This window comes from Meleagris gallopavo, chromosome Z (assembly GCF_000146605.3).
Source record: "Meleagris gallopavo isolate NT-WF06-2002-E0010 breed Aviagen turkey brand Nicholas breeding stock chromosome Z, Turkey_5.1, whole genome shotgun sequence".
In the NCBI taxonomy this organism is placed as follows: domain Eukaryota; kingdom Metazoa; phylum Chordata; class Aves; order Galliformes; family Phasianidae; genus Meleagris; species Meleagris gallopavo.
Window position 1 is genome coordinate 35,803,562 of NC_015041.2, and position 13,273 is coordinate 35,816,834.

A 13,273-nucleotide genomic window follows, 5' to 3' on the forward strand; every position below is an offset into this window, starting at 1 on the left:
CCTAGATGAGGGGATTGAGTGCATTCCTCAGTAAGTTTGCAGATGACATCAAGTTGGGAGGTGGTGTAGATCTGCTTGAGGGTAGGGAGGCCGTTTAGGGAGATCTAGATAAGCTGGATCACTGGGCTGAGGTGAATAGGATGAGGCTCAACAAGATCCAGTGCTGGATCCTGCACTTTGGCCACAATAGCCCCATGCAGCATTATAGGCTTGGGGATGAGTTGCTGGATGACTGTGAAGAGGAAAGGGACCTGGGGGTGTCAGTCGATACTTGGCTGAACATGAGCCAACAGTGTGCCCGGGTGGCCAAGAGGGCCAACGGCATCCTGGCCTGCATTAGAAACAGTGTGGCCATCAGGAGCAGGGAGGTAATCATCCCCCTCTACTCAGCACCGGTGAGGCCGCACCTCGAGTATTGTGTTCAGTTTTGTGCCCCTCTCTACAGGAAATATGTTGAAGCCCTGGAGCGTGTCCAGAGAAGGGCAATGAAACTGGTGAGGGGTCTGGAGCACAAGTCTTATGAGGAGCGGCTGAGGGAGCTGGGATTGTTTAGTCTGGAGAAGAGGAGGCCCAGGGGAGAACTTATTGCACTCTACAACTTCCTATAGGGAGGTTGCGATGAGGAGGGTTTGGCCTCTTCTCACAGGCAACAAACAGGATCTGAGGAAATGGCCACAAGCTGTACCAGAGGAGGTTTAGACTAGACATAAGGAAAAACTTTTTCTTTCAGAGAGTGTCAGGCACTGGAATGGCCTGCCCAGGGAGGTGGTGGAGTCACTGTCCCTGGCAGTATTCAAGAGGCATCTGGATGAGGAGCTACGAGATATGGTTTAATGCCTGTGGTAGCAATGGTAATGGGAGGACAGTTGGACTAGATGATCTTCTTTCCAACCATGTGATTCTATGATTCTAAAACAAAATTTTTTTTGAACCTTCACTCCAAATTAGGGGATTTTTTTTTCATTTTATTGAAGTGAAAATAGTTTGTTGTAATGCTGGCATGCCACCTAAGAAGGCTGTGTAGCAGCCCAGTCTCCCACACTACTGCTACATGCCACGCCATGTTAATCAGATCCATAGTTACTTTAGCATGTCCACAAATCCACCATAGTAAATGCAAAACACTGTGTCTTATCCCATAACAAATATTTTATTGTAGTCTGTTCCTAGATGCAATCCTGAGCCACACCTGAGGAAAAAATCCTGACTGGTTTTGGATTTTTTACAGGCAGTATTATTAATATATGTTAATATTCCCATCTTATTCCCTTCTAATTTTTTTAAGAGCTTTTTGTAAAAGCAGTTAATGAATGATCTTGATTGTTTGAAAAGATTCTGTGTGCATAGCTTTTAAGCACTTTTCATTTTAGACACTTATGGGATGGGCAAAACAAAGCAAACAAGATTTCTCAATTTTGTAAATATTTTTAACTTCTATCTTCTGTGACTTCAAATGATGGATGAAACCATTGCCTACTTCTTTGCAGGAACGTGTATTGATCCTGAGTGCCGTATGTGAGGGAGATGGGATTTCATAGGCTCTTTGTGCCTTGCTCTACTCTACCAGCTGATCTTTGAGCTGCAAAGTGTATCTTTTCTTCACTACTTTTTGCAGCAAGTTTTTCTTCTGCAGCTTTGCAGGTAACCTTCTTGTCTACCAGGTACTTCTATCCTAAATGTCAGCCATCTGCCACAGCAGTATGAGTGAAGCTATCACATGAACCTGCATGGCATGATCAAGACAACTTCACTTTGAACTGGAAGTTTTGTTCAAAGCTTCCCTAATGTATATCTGGAGCAGCCACTGTGCAGCACACCAGATTGTCATCAGATAAGCTATTGCTGAGGGGAAGTAATGAGCAGTATCAGTATTCAAAAGTCAGAAGGAATCTCTGCTGGATTAATAACTTAATAGAAAAAGGATCGCATCTCCCTACATGTAACACTGCTCCTGCGCACTATGAAGAGTCTCACATTTCCCCTAATCTGCAGACATGAACACACTAATGAGAGAAATGACATGTACCACACAGAAACCCTCCCCTGAAAGAAAGGGAGGACACAGACGTAGACAATACCAACATCACTGACTTTCTAGAAGTATATCTCCACAGCCTCCAGAAAACAGTAACTGTTGCTTCCTTCCCCACTGTGTCTAGCACACTTGAGAAGTGGGAGTGGTAAACAGCAGCAGTGTGTGGGCTCCAGACTGGGGTGACCACTGCATCTCAGGTAAGAAAAAATACTTATGTCATGCAGAGGCATTCTTACCTAATTTCCATATTAGTCCAGTAAGCACTCAGGATTCTTGTGTTCATTTTCTATACTTTCCATGTGAATCATTAATTAACCTAGTAACTTTGCTAATGAATACTTTAATAATATTAGTGTGCTACATATGCAAATTGAGACCACAGGATGTCATGTGGACAAGAACTTCAAAGTCTGTTTTATTGGTGATGCAAGGTTTGTATTACCACTATTCCTCTACGTTAGGCATGTGGTTTTACAGCAATAATTACATCCTTAACCCAAGTCATCTTGGAGGATGATTTCACACAGGCAGGAAAGATTAAATATTTTTAAAATGCAAGCAAGATGAATTTTTAAAAGCATCAAAATATCTTTGGGCCCAGAAAGCCCTTTACCATCCATAGGCAGCTCTCTTTAACAAAAGATACTCTTAAGTTATGCAGACTTCTCATTTGTCAGTTCAGAGATTTCTCTGTCTCCTCTGCCGCATAGTCTGTATAATTTAAGGTGACTCACTGTACAGGAAAGTTCACCTTCCATTAAAATGTTTTCTTTAGTAAGCACTCTACTGGAAGTGCTGTAGTGTAAACACGAGTGGCTACGAATACGAACATTTATTAAATAATGCTGATGAATTTTTCAATACCTAAGGGAGAGCAATTCACAGCTCAATCATTCAGACCATTTTAAGTTCTGCACAGGACAATTCCAGAACATCTTCCATTAATATTTAATTACCCATTTTATTCTGTTTACCTTTTTGGTTAATATATAATTTAAAGCCCTTCTACTAAACAGGAGGGGGAAAAAGGGAGAACAACTGTTAGTCTGCTTTTAACAAATCTCTGGTGAGAGCTTTTCTTGATTTAAAATTCATTGCAAAGAATTTTTATTTAATATTAATAACACAAACCCCAGATAATAAAGCAAAACTTGGAAGCAACTGTTGCATAAGTCCTGATATTGACTTAAATTTCACACAAGTTTAACACCAGCAGCCTTTGACAAAGCAGCTTGATTTAGTGCTTCATACCCTGACTGGTGAGGTAGAAGTGACAAGAGTGGAGCATGAAGATACCACCTCCAACAATCCATCTCAGGCCCAGGACCACTTCTGCATGGCTACAGTTGCCCAGCCTGATACCCAGGCACATGGGATCCCTGCTCAATCTGGGGATTGTGGCTGCTACTTTCATCTATGTAGATTTAGCTGCTACCAGATCTGCCAGTGGCACACCTACACATGCAGCCAAGAACAGGACATTGACACCACCAGTCACACAGGCTGCCCCAGCCACAGGTTTTCTTCAGTAGCACTTACCATAGGATTTGAGTAAACAGCTACCAGCAGCCAAGACCCCTTCCTCTTCTTGAGCTGGTAGAGATAGAAGTATGCCAGTTGAGATACACACAGAGAGCATTATGTTCACAAACACACACACATTTGTGGATACCGGGAGTACTACCCCAGCTCTCCTTTCCTTCCAGCAACCCTGGGCCCTCTTATCCATTTCTCAGATTACCTACTCACCAGCTAATCCAGCTTGAAGCTCAGTGTAGACACATGCACATAAACATCTATCCTTTAGGCTGTTCATATTTGTATATCCCTTGGGTTTACCATCATCATAACACCATCTTCATCCCAGACCTGTTGCTCTTGCTGCTGACTGGCTGGTCCAGCCGAATGTTTGCAGGTGAATGCATATGTGCATTCCATGAACATCATGCTGGGGAAGATACGAACACTCTGCCCCCAGGCAATCAGCAGCAGGCACATGGGTTGTGATCCATCACCCAGCTTCAGCTTCCAGTGCAGAGCCTGTGCCCACCTCACTCAGGCCAGTCCCCACCAACAAGTTTGGGAGTACGTGCTGCCCCTGCCCTGTGGCTCCAGTAGCTGACACTGGGACCCCACTTGCTCCAATAGCTGGCACCACAGTCCATGGCCTGTACTCAATTCATTCACACCAGTTTCTCCAGTAGCTGTCATTTCAGGCTCAAAATATGTAGAATGCCTTCAGATCCTGAGAGATACAGCCCCTCCAACTATTAGTGCTAGTACCCCCCCACTTTGCCCCAGTAGCCATCACCCCACAGACTGTTCTCTAGTAGCTGGCACCAATTCCATTCGCACACACACCTGTCTTACCAGCAACTGATACTGAGGCCCCAGACTTGCTCCAGAGCTAGCCCATGCCACTTTCCATTCCCCAGCCTGTCTGCAGTGAGTTTCACTCACCCACATCCAGGTCTTGCTAGTGCCTGGCATGTAGTCCTTGCAGCACACGTGCATATAGAAGAGGGAGTACAAACACAAAGAGAGAGTTAAGCAAAGATTTAATGAAAGAAAACACAGGATAGCAGGAAGGATCCTCATAATCATGAGCTGGGCTCAGCCAGATGAGCACCCTGACCACTCCTACTTCAAATGTTAACAGGCATTTTATACCCTTTCCTATCTCTGTGTTCCTCCTACTTCATCTTCTCCATTCACTCCTGTCATGAGTTTGCAGAACTCTGTCTCCCCTCCAGACCAGGCCCTTGGTACCAAATATTATCTGGAAATTTCATCCTTCCGGGAAATCGTGCCCATAGCTTATTAGACCATCAATTAGTGTGACTAGGAGATTTGTTCCTTGTGACTATCTCCCACCTTAGAAGTTCTTTATCAGATAGCCCTACTGGAATAAACATGCACAAATTCTCAAATGCTCCTTAATTAGTGTGACTTTTCTTACTTGATTCCTATCACTGCCTCCTTTTATCATTATTTCTTGTGGCCTTGCAAAAGGTCCTTGACCAGTTGCCTTTAAAGGAACAGACTCCCCCAACCTGCATACCTTTACACTCTGTCACTGGGAGGAAGCATACAAAAAAAAGCCAGTATTACACAAACCACTGCTTTTCTACAAGTTATTCCACAGGAATTAATAGCATTCAAGGTTTTATTGGTAAGAGAAAACTTTGTTTTCATACACAAAAATGAAGAATGATAATATATTGCACTATGGTGTTTAGGAAGAAAAAGATTGCTGAATTAATAGACCCAAAATATTTCCTCTAAGTAGGATAGTGAAAGCAGCAGCCTTGTAAAAGTGTAATGCTTGCTCTTCACTATCAATCATTGAGATACCACAACCAGGAATGTAATAAAAACAAAAACAAAAACTGATTTTATTAACAGCAGCGACATAGCTTTTGAATTTGGAATGAAATGAATAACAGCAATTCTTAAACTTTGATTATTATTTTGAGTCCAAAATTAGATGGATGTCAATATTGAAATGCTTGACTTTTCTGCACTATTGGCTGTAGATTTGAGTTTATGCTTTCCAGAATCTTTAATATATATATAAATGATTAGGGATTTGGAGCCTCTACCACTTATAGAAGCTTCTGCCCTGAGGTAAGATCTGTGTTGTGTGGAATTCCAAACACACTTTAATAGCTGTCTAGTGTGCTCCTTCAGTTTTGCGCAAGTACTATATCATTATAGAAGACACAAATGCCATTTCCTTTGGGGAATAAAGAAATCATTATGTTACTTACCAGGCTGACAGTTCATCTGTAGTTTAATTCATTTAGCAAGCGGTTTATTTAAAATTATTATAAACATTTATACACACACATTTGATAGGTAGGACTATATTAGATATAAATTCCTACTTATATATATATGTGTATACTCCTATATATGTAAACCTCTACATCTTTATATACTATTTATTTTAAACAGAAGAGTGATCTCTGAAAAGAACTTACTTGCATGATTTTACAGGAATCCTAGATATTACCCTGCACACTCTGAGTTTTGCTAAGTTTTGGCTTCCAAAATCTGGTTACCAGAAAAAGGCAAGTGTGTATCATGTGTTCTGTCCTTGTAGAAGGTTAATTATGTTTTTTTCAGCTAAGATATGGCAGGTCAGTTAACCAACACCTGCTAAATGTCTTTTCAATTTGGTACAGAATGTGAGAAAAGATAAAAACATTGGTTGTGTCACATTTTCTACTGACATAGTAAAGCTGAGATGAATAATATATTTTCATGCACATAATTTTCACCTGTTACACTATTAAATTAAGGACAGAGAATAAATACAATTGAAGGATCAAAGACTGAATCTCGATCTATTCAAATGCTGAGAGGTCATAAGAAATTAATAAATTATTAGAAGAATTAAATTCCTTAACTTTTTTTCTTATTCTCTTCTCTCTCTCTTTTTTTCTTTACATTTTATTTTCCAATTACCCTAGGAACACCCATCAAGCATAATATTGTGCCATGAAAACAAGCTGGATCCAGACAAGTTTCTAGAAGGCTAACTGCATTAAGCAAGCATTTTGTCTAGGTCAAATATGCCTTACTTTTCTGAATTTAGCATAATATAAAGGAATGGTGTATTCATATTCACAAGATCAAGACTTAACATATATAAACACTCTTGATTAAAGTGAGAAAATGTGAGCATAGTATGCAATGTTAGCAGGACTAACATGAACTAGCATATGAAGGGAAAAAAAAAAAGGATAAAAATATTGTGTGAGTAGGGCAGGACATCCAAGCGAAAATCTACAAAGTGGGAAGATATCTAGTAGAATATATAAACAAAAAAATGTTAATATATGATTCTAATACATTTTCATTAACCCTGGGAACAGACTAGGCATTCTTAGTGACATAATCTCTGTCCTTGCCTTTTAATGTTGAAGCCTCAAGGTAGCAGGCAAAGGCTCCCTCTTCATAAGAGAACTAACTGAAAATACTTAGCATTTCTTTCTGAAGTGATAGCTAGGCAGAGACAGTATCACCAAGAAGTTTCTACGTTTAATCACTAGATCAGGTACAGACAGTCAGTGTGATCATGGGGAAGGTCAGCCTATGTGTGTTTGATGTGAAAAGATCACTCTCTGACTTTATCATACCAAAACAAACTAGCCCAAGTCTGGATAGAAATTAAAGGAAAAATTAAAGGCAAAGCAAGAGACCCTCCACTCCACTCCTCCTTTCTCTGAACTGAACAAGGAATATTTTGAATCTTCAGGACTTCTGCAGCAAAGGACACAGCAAAGCTTCAAGTAGGTGTTACAATCAGGGAACAATTAATTCTTCAGTAACTATTCCAGACATGAGGATGTGTTTCCTCTTCGACATGATCAATCTGCTGAGAACTGCTTGCTAAGGCCTTCTCTCCAGTGCTGCCATTTCCCATAACCTCCAAAAAACAATATGTGATGCCTACCTGTACTTCACTTCTTTAGTTTGTTTTGAGCTTGTTGCACTGAGTAAGTGCCAACTGCCTATAGTCTTGTTTCACCTACCAGCTGAGTCAAAACACTGGTGTGCTGCAAAAAGAAGACATTAGCATACTCTGTCTGAACTTGTGATTGTTATTCTTAAGCTATAGATCTATGTGATGAAATAAAAAGAGTTTTTGAAATAAAATGTCTTTTTATCAGTACTTTGGTATAGCCCGCAAGTTCATAAGATCTTCAGTTAATTTGGGTTGTGTTGTTATCTGCTCTAAAGAGTGAATAACTAGATCTTATTCTTTTCTCACAGAAAAGCAAAGAATTGTAGGAGTTGGAAAGGACCTCAAGACATCATCAATTCCAACATTCCTCCTAAAGCAGGTACACTACGATAGGTCGCTCAAGTAGGCATCCAGATGAGTCCTGAATATCTCCATAGAAAGAGACTCCACAACCTCTCTGGGCAACCTGGTCCGGTGCTCTTCCACCCATACCATAAAGAAGTATTCCACATATTTGTATGAATTACCAGAGTTCTAGTTTTAGGCCATCACTCCTTTTTCTATCACTACATTGGTGTGCTTTAAGGAGATCCCTGTCTTTTTTGAACTGAGGAGGTGTTCTAAATATGGCCTCACCAGGGCAGAGGTAGAGGGGGAGGATCAACTCCCCCTCCCCTATGGCCATGCTTCTTTTAGTGCACTCCAGGATACCATTGGCCTTCTTGGCCACAAAGGCACACTTCTGGCTCATGGCCAACTTGTTTTTCACCAGAACACCCAGGTCCTTCTACGCAGAGCTCATCTTCAACAGGTCATTCCTTAACCTGTAACAATGCTGTGGTTATTCCTCTCTGGGTGCAAGACTACATACTTGCTCTTGTTAAGCCTTATGTAACTCCTCCCTGCCCAATTCTCCAGTCTACCCAGTACTTGTTGAATGGTAAGCACGGCCTTTTGGTATGTCAGCCACTCCTCCCAGCTTTGTATCATCAGCCAGCTTGCTGAAGGTGCATTCTATCCCTTCATCCAGGTTGCTGATGAAGATGTTGAACAAGACCAGACCCAGCATTCACGCCTGGGAACACCTTTAGTTACAGGCCTCCAATCAGATCCTGTGCCACTTGTGACAATCCTCTGAGCTCTGCTAGTCAACCAGCTGTCAATCCACCTCAATGTCCATTCACCTATCCCATATTTTCTAGGTTTCATAACAAGGATTTTGCAGGAGACATTCTCAGATGCCTTGTTCAAGACAAAATATACAACATATATTGCCCTCCACCCATCTGCCCAGTCAGTGGTGACATCAAAGAAGGCTATCAGACTGGTTGGGCACAATTTCCCCTTGGTGAATCCATGTTGGTTCACTCCTGGTAACCTCCTTCACTTCCAGTAGCTTGCAGAGTCATCCAGAACAGATTTTTTCTGGCCTTTAGCCAGACAGTAGAATATACAGAATAGTTAAAATGCAGTAGAAGAGATCAGACCAACCTGTATTAGTTTAGAAAGGCTAGTAATCTTCATCCTATAACCAGAGACAATGTTTACAAGTTAAAATCAATTTCTAATCAAGAACTAATAGTAAATTTGCAGATGACACAAATTTGGGAAGCACAGTTAATCTGACTAGGGTAAGGAAGGCCTTACAGAGGGATATGGATAGCCTGAATAGCTAGGTTGAAACCGATGGAGTGAAGTTCAACTAGATCAACTGCCTGGTCCTACATTTTAGCCACAACAGGATGTAGCAGGAAATATTATAAGATTGGATCAGATGGGCTGGAAAACTGTGTGAAAGAAACAGACCTGGGAGTTAGTCAACACATGGCTGAACATGAGCCAAGTGTGTGCCCAGGTGGCAAAGAAGGCCAGTGGCATCCTGGCACCAGCAATAGTGTTGCCAACTGAAGCAAAAATGTGAGGTTGAGGGAGGTGATTCTGCCCCCCTATTCTACTCTCGTGAGACCTCCATCTGGAGTATTGCATCCAGTTCTGGGGCCCCCAGTACAAGAAGGACATTGAGCTGTTGGAGCAGCTTCAGAGGAAGGCCATGAAGATTATCAGAGAATCACAGAATCACAGAATCACAGAATTGTAGGGGTTGGAAGGGACCTCTAGAGATCATCGAGACCAACCCCCCTGCCAAAGCAGGTTCCCTACACCAGGTCGCACAGGTAGGCATCCAGGCGAGACTTGAATATCTCCAGAGAAGGAGACTCCACAACCTCCCTGGGCAGCCTGTTCCAGTGCTCCGTCACCCTCACCGTGAAGAAGTTCTTACGCACATTCGTGCGAAACTTCCTGTGCTGCAGCTTATGTCCGTTTCCCCTCGTCCTGTCTCCACGTACCACTGAAAAGAGACTGGCCTCACTGCTATGGCCGCCACACCTCAGATATTTATAAACCTGGATCAGGTCCCCTCTCAGTCTTCTTTTCTCAAGGCTAAACAGACCAGGAACACTTCCCCTGTGAGGACAAGCTGAGAGAGTAAGTGGTTTTCAACCTAGATAAGGTTCTAGGGACCCCTTACAGCGGCATTCTAGTACATGAAGAGGGCCTACAGGAAAGCTTGGGAAGGATTTTTTAAAAGGGGCAGGTAGAGACAGGACAAGGAGAAATGGTTTTAAACTGGAAAAGGGTGGATTTGGGCTAGGTATTATGAATAATTTTTTTAATCTGAGGGTAGTGAAACAGTGGAACATATTGCCCAGTGAGGTTGTGTATGCCCCCTCCCTGGAAGTATTCATGGCTAGGCTGGACGGGGCGTGGAGCAACCTGGTCTAGTGGGAGGTGTTCCCTGCCTATAGCAGGGGGGTCGGAACTAGGTGATCTTAAAGGTCCCTTCCAACGCAAACCATTTTATCATTCTAGGACTCTATGATCATCCCTCTGTACTCATAGAATCATAGAATCAGAGAGGCTACTCAGCACTAATGTTGCCATATCTTGAGTACACTGTTTGCTTTTGGGTGTCTCACTACAAGAAAGTCATCGAGGCCCTGGTCTATGTCCAGAGAAGGGCAATGAAGCTGTGAAGGGTCTGGAGCACAAGTCTTATGAGGAGTGGCTGAGGGAACTGGGATTATTTAGTCTGGAGAAGAGGATGCTCAGAGGTGACCATACTGATCTCTACAACTACCTTAAAGGAGGTTGTGGAATGGTGGGAGTCAACTTCTTCCATGTAACTAGCGATAGAACTTCGAATGGCCTCAGGTTGCAGCAATGGAGATTCAGGCTGGATATTAAGAAAAATTTCTGCTCTGAAAGAGTGGTTAGACACTGGAACAGGCTGCTCAGATTGAGTCAACATCACTGGAGCTGTTCAAGAAACATTTGGATGCTGTACCAAAGGACATGGTTTAATGAAAAAATATTGGTGGTAGATGACAATTGCACTGGATGATCTTGGAGTTCTTGATGATTCCAACCTTGGTGATTTTATTAATCTGATGAATTCCTGGAAACCAGCCTACTTGTTTACCCAAGAAGAAAAGTATTTCTAGTTCGGCTTATGGATGTTTTTCTAAGTTTTCTGAACAGCAGATAGCCACTGCATATTAATTACTTAACTTGGGACTTCTACAGTTTAGGACTGTCTGCAAAGAGATGTAAAGAGAAACAGAGTAAGATTAATTCTTTTGCTTTGGTGTTTCTGTGTTAATAGATTATTAAATAACCAGAATATTTCTGGCTGTCTCTTGTTGTTGTTCTGATTTTCTTTTGCTTCTTTTAGAAGCACATACATTTCTAAACAGATTTTTAGAAGCTATTCCCTACTATTACAAAAGTTTCTTTTCACATTCACTCACACTTCTTGTCTACACTTAGCATGTCACTAATTAAATACAGTCTGTGCATAGAATTCTCCTAGTAAATACATTTGAACTACACTCTCTTGTTCCTAGAAAGTCAAGCCCAAGTGAGATGATGCATCACTGCTATTTCAATATCGCAGTGATACTTTTGTCTTCATTATGTAAGAATGTGCTCCTCATTTTTATCACGTTTGCACTTTTCAAGAATGTCTCTAGTCCCTTCAGTGGATGAAAACCATTGGTATAGATTTCAAGAACAACGCTATAAATTTTGTATGAAAGAAAGTAACTTGGGTAGTTCTGCCATGTTGTATGGCATAAGCAGTTGTCAAAAATCCCTTTTGATATTTGGTGTTATCTTCCTCAACACACTCCATGCAATACCTTTTCTTCAGCTTTTTTTCTCTCCTGAAAGGATGAATACACAGTGCATAACATCAACTCACTCTAACAAGTTCAAGGGTTGGTATTCTGTGTTGCTGAAGAACACTGAGAAGTGCGATAGAATTGGACCCCTCTAAGACAAGGAAAAATATTCAGTTTCCTTTTCAGTGTACACTGTGCACAGGAGCAGACAGAACTTTAAGTTAAAAAGTACTCACACCTCTTACTTCATCGCCTACAGTCATGCAGGAAAAATCTCATTGATGCTCAAAGTAATTAATATGCTGTCCTACAGTACAGATAATCTTCATCAACTTTGTCAGACCTGTGCAATAATGCATTACCAAGCCGGCTACTTGGAGAGCTCTCTCTTTTAGCTCCGCACCTTCGGCAGCTTTATCTTTCATAAGTGACTCGTTCCTCAGACAAGATAGAAGTATTATTCAGAAGACAATCAAACATTTGAAACAGATCAGTCAAAAAATATCAGCAGAAACATGGATCTACAAATATTTTGTAGATACACTCATGACATCAATTAAATATAAGACTGTTAGTTTAAAATGTCACTGGAAATGAGCCTTCTATTTCAGTTGTTAGCTTACATTAAGTAAATACATTACATTCTTTATGCACAGTATATCTTTATTTATACTTCTACCTTTGTGGAGGGATCATACCAGTAAACTGAACGTAATCAACAATTAGCTGTGAAGCTTCTGAAGTCATTTATATAGGTACACATCTCTACAAAATCAGTAATCAGGTTCCACCTTCTTTGTTCCTACGTCTGTGCCTGTGCCCCTCTTTATAGATATTTCTACATATAGTCTTCATCAGAAGCGAAGTTGTTTCATGCATTTGTGAAAGAGATTGATCAAGATAATCATTATAATAGAGCTTTCTAGAGAGGCTGCATACATGCAGTCTTCATAAAGTGCAGCCAATACATGGATAAATGAAGATGAATCTTATGCAAATCTTTCTGCTATAATTAAAACTGTTAGTGAACAGCACTCAATATTATCCACAACAAAGTATTTTCTCTTGCACATAGTCCCATTCCTTCACATATTAGCGTCACATAAACTCTGAAGAAGTTAGAAGCAGACAGAAAGTTTCAGAAAAGTTTACCATATAATTTTTGAACTAGACAGGGACACACTTGTACAAGAGCAAATCTGAGTAATCCAGAAAGATTCTGAAATACTTCTTCAAGCTGTGCAAAGCCACTCTTCTTTGCTGTCAACATAGAGTTGGCAATTCTCACACGAAATTTCCAAGCTAGATTTAGAATAGAATCAAAGGAAAGAAGGTAAAGGAAAATTAAATGAAATGGCATTTCCTTTAGAGAGTTTATAGCAAAAAAACATTTCAAGACAATCACTGAGAAACTGAAACTCAAAAGTAGTGGATTGCCCTCAGTAATAGTGATGATCAGTCTAGCTGTTCTTCAGGCTACGTTTGATATTTAAAGGTGTTTTAAATCATGATAGAAAGTGTGTGGGTTTTTTTTTTTTCAAGTAGATCTGTCTTTTGAAAACATAAAAGAAAAAAAAAAGGAAA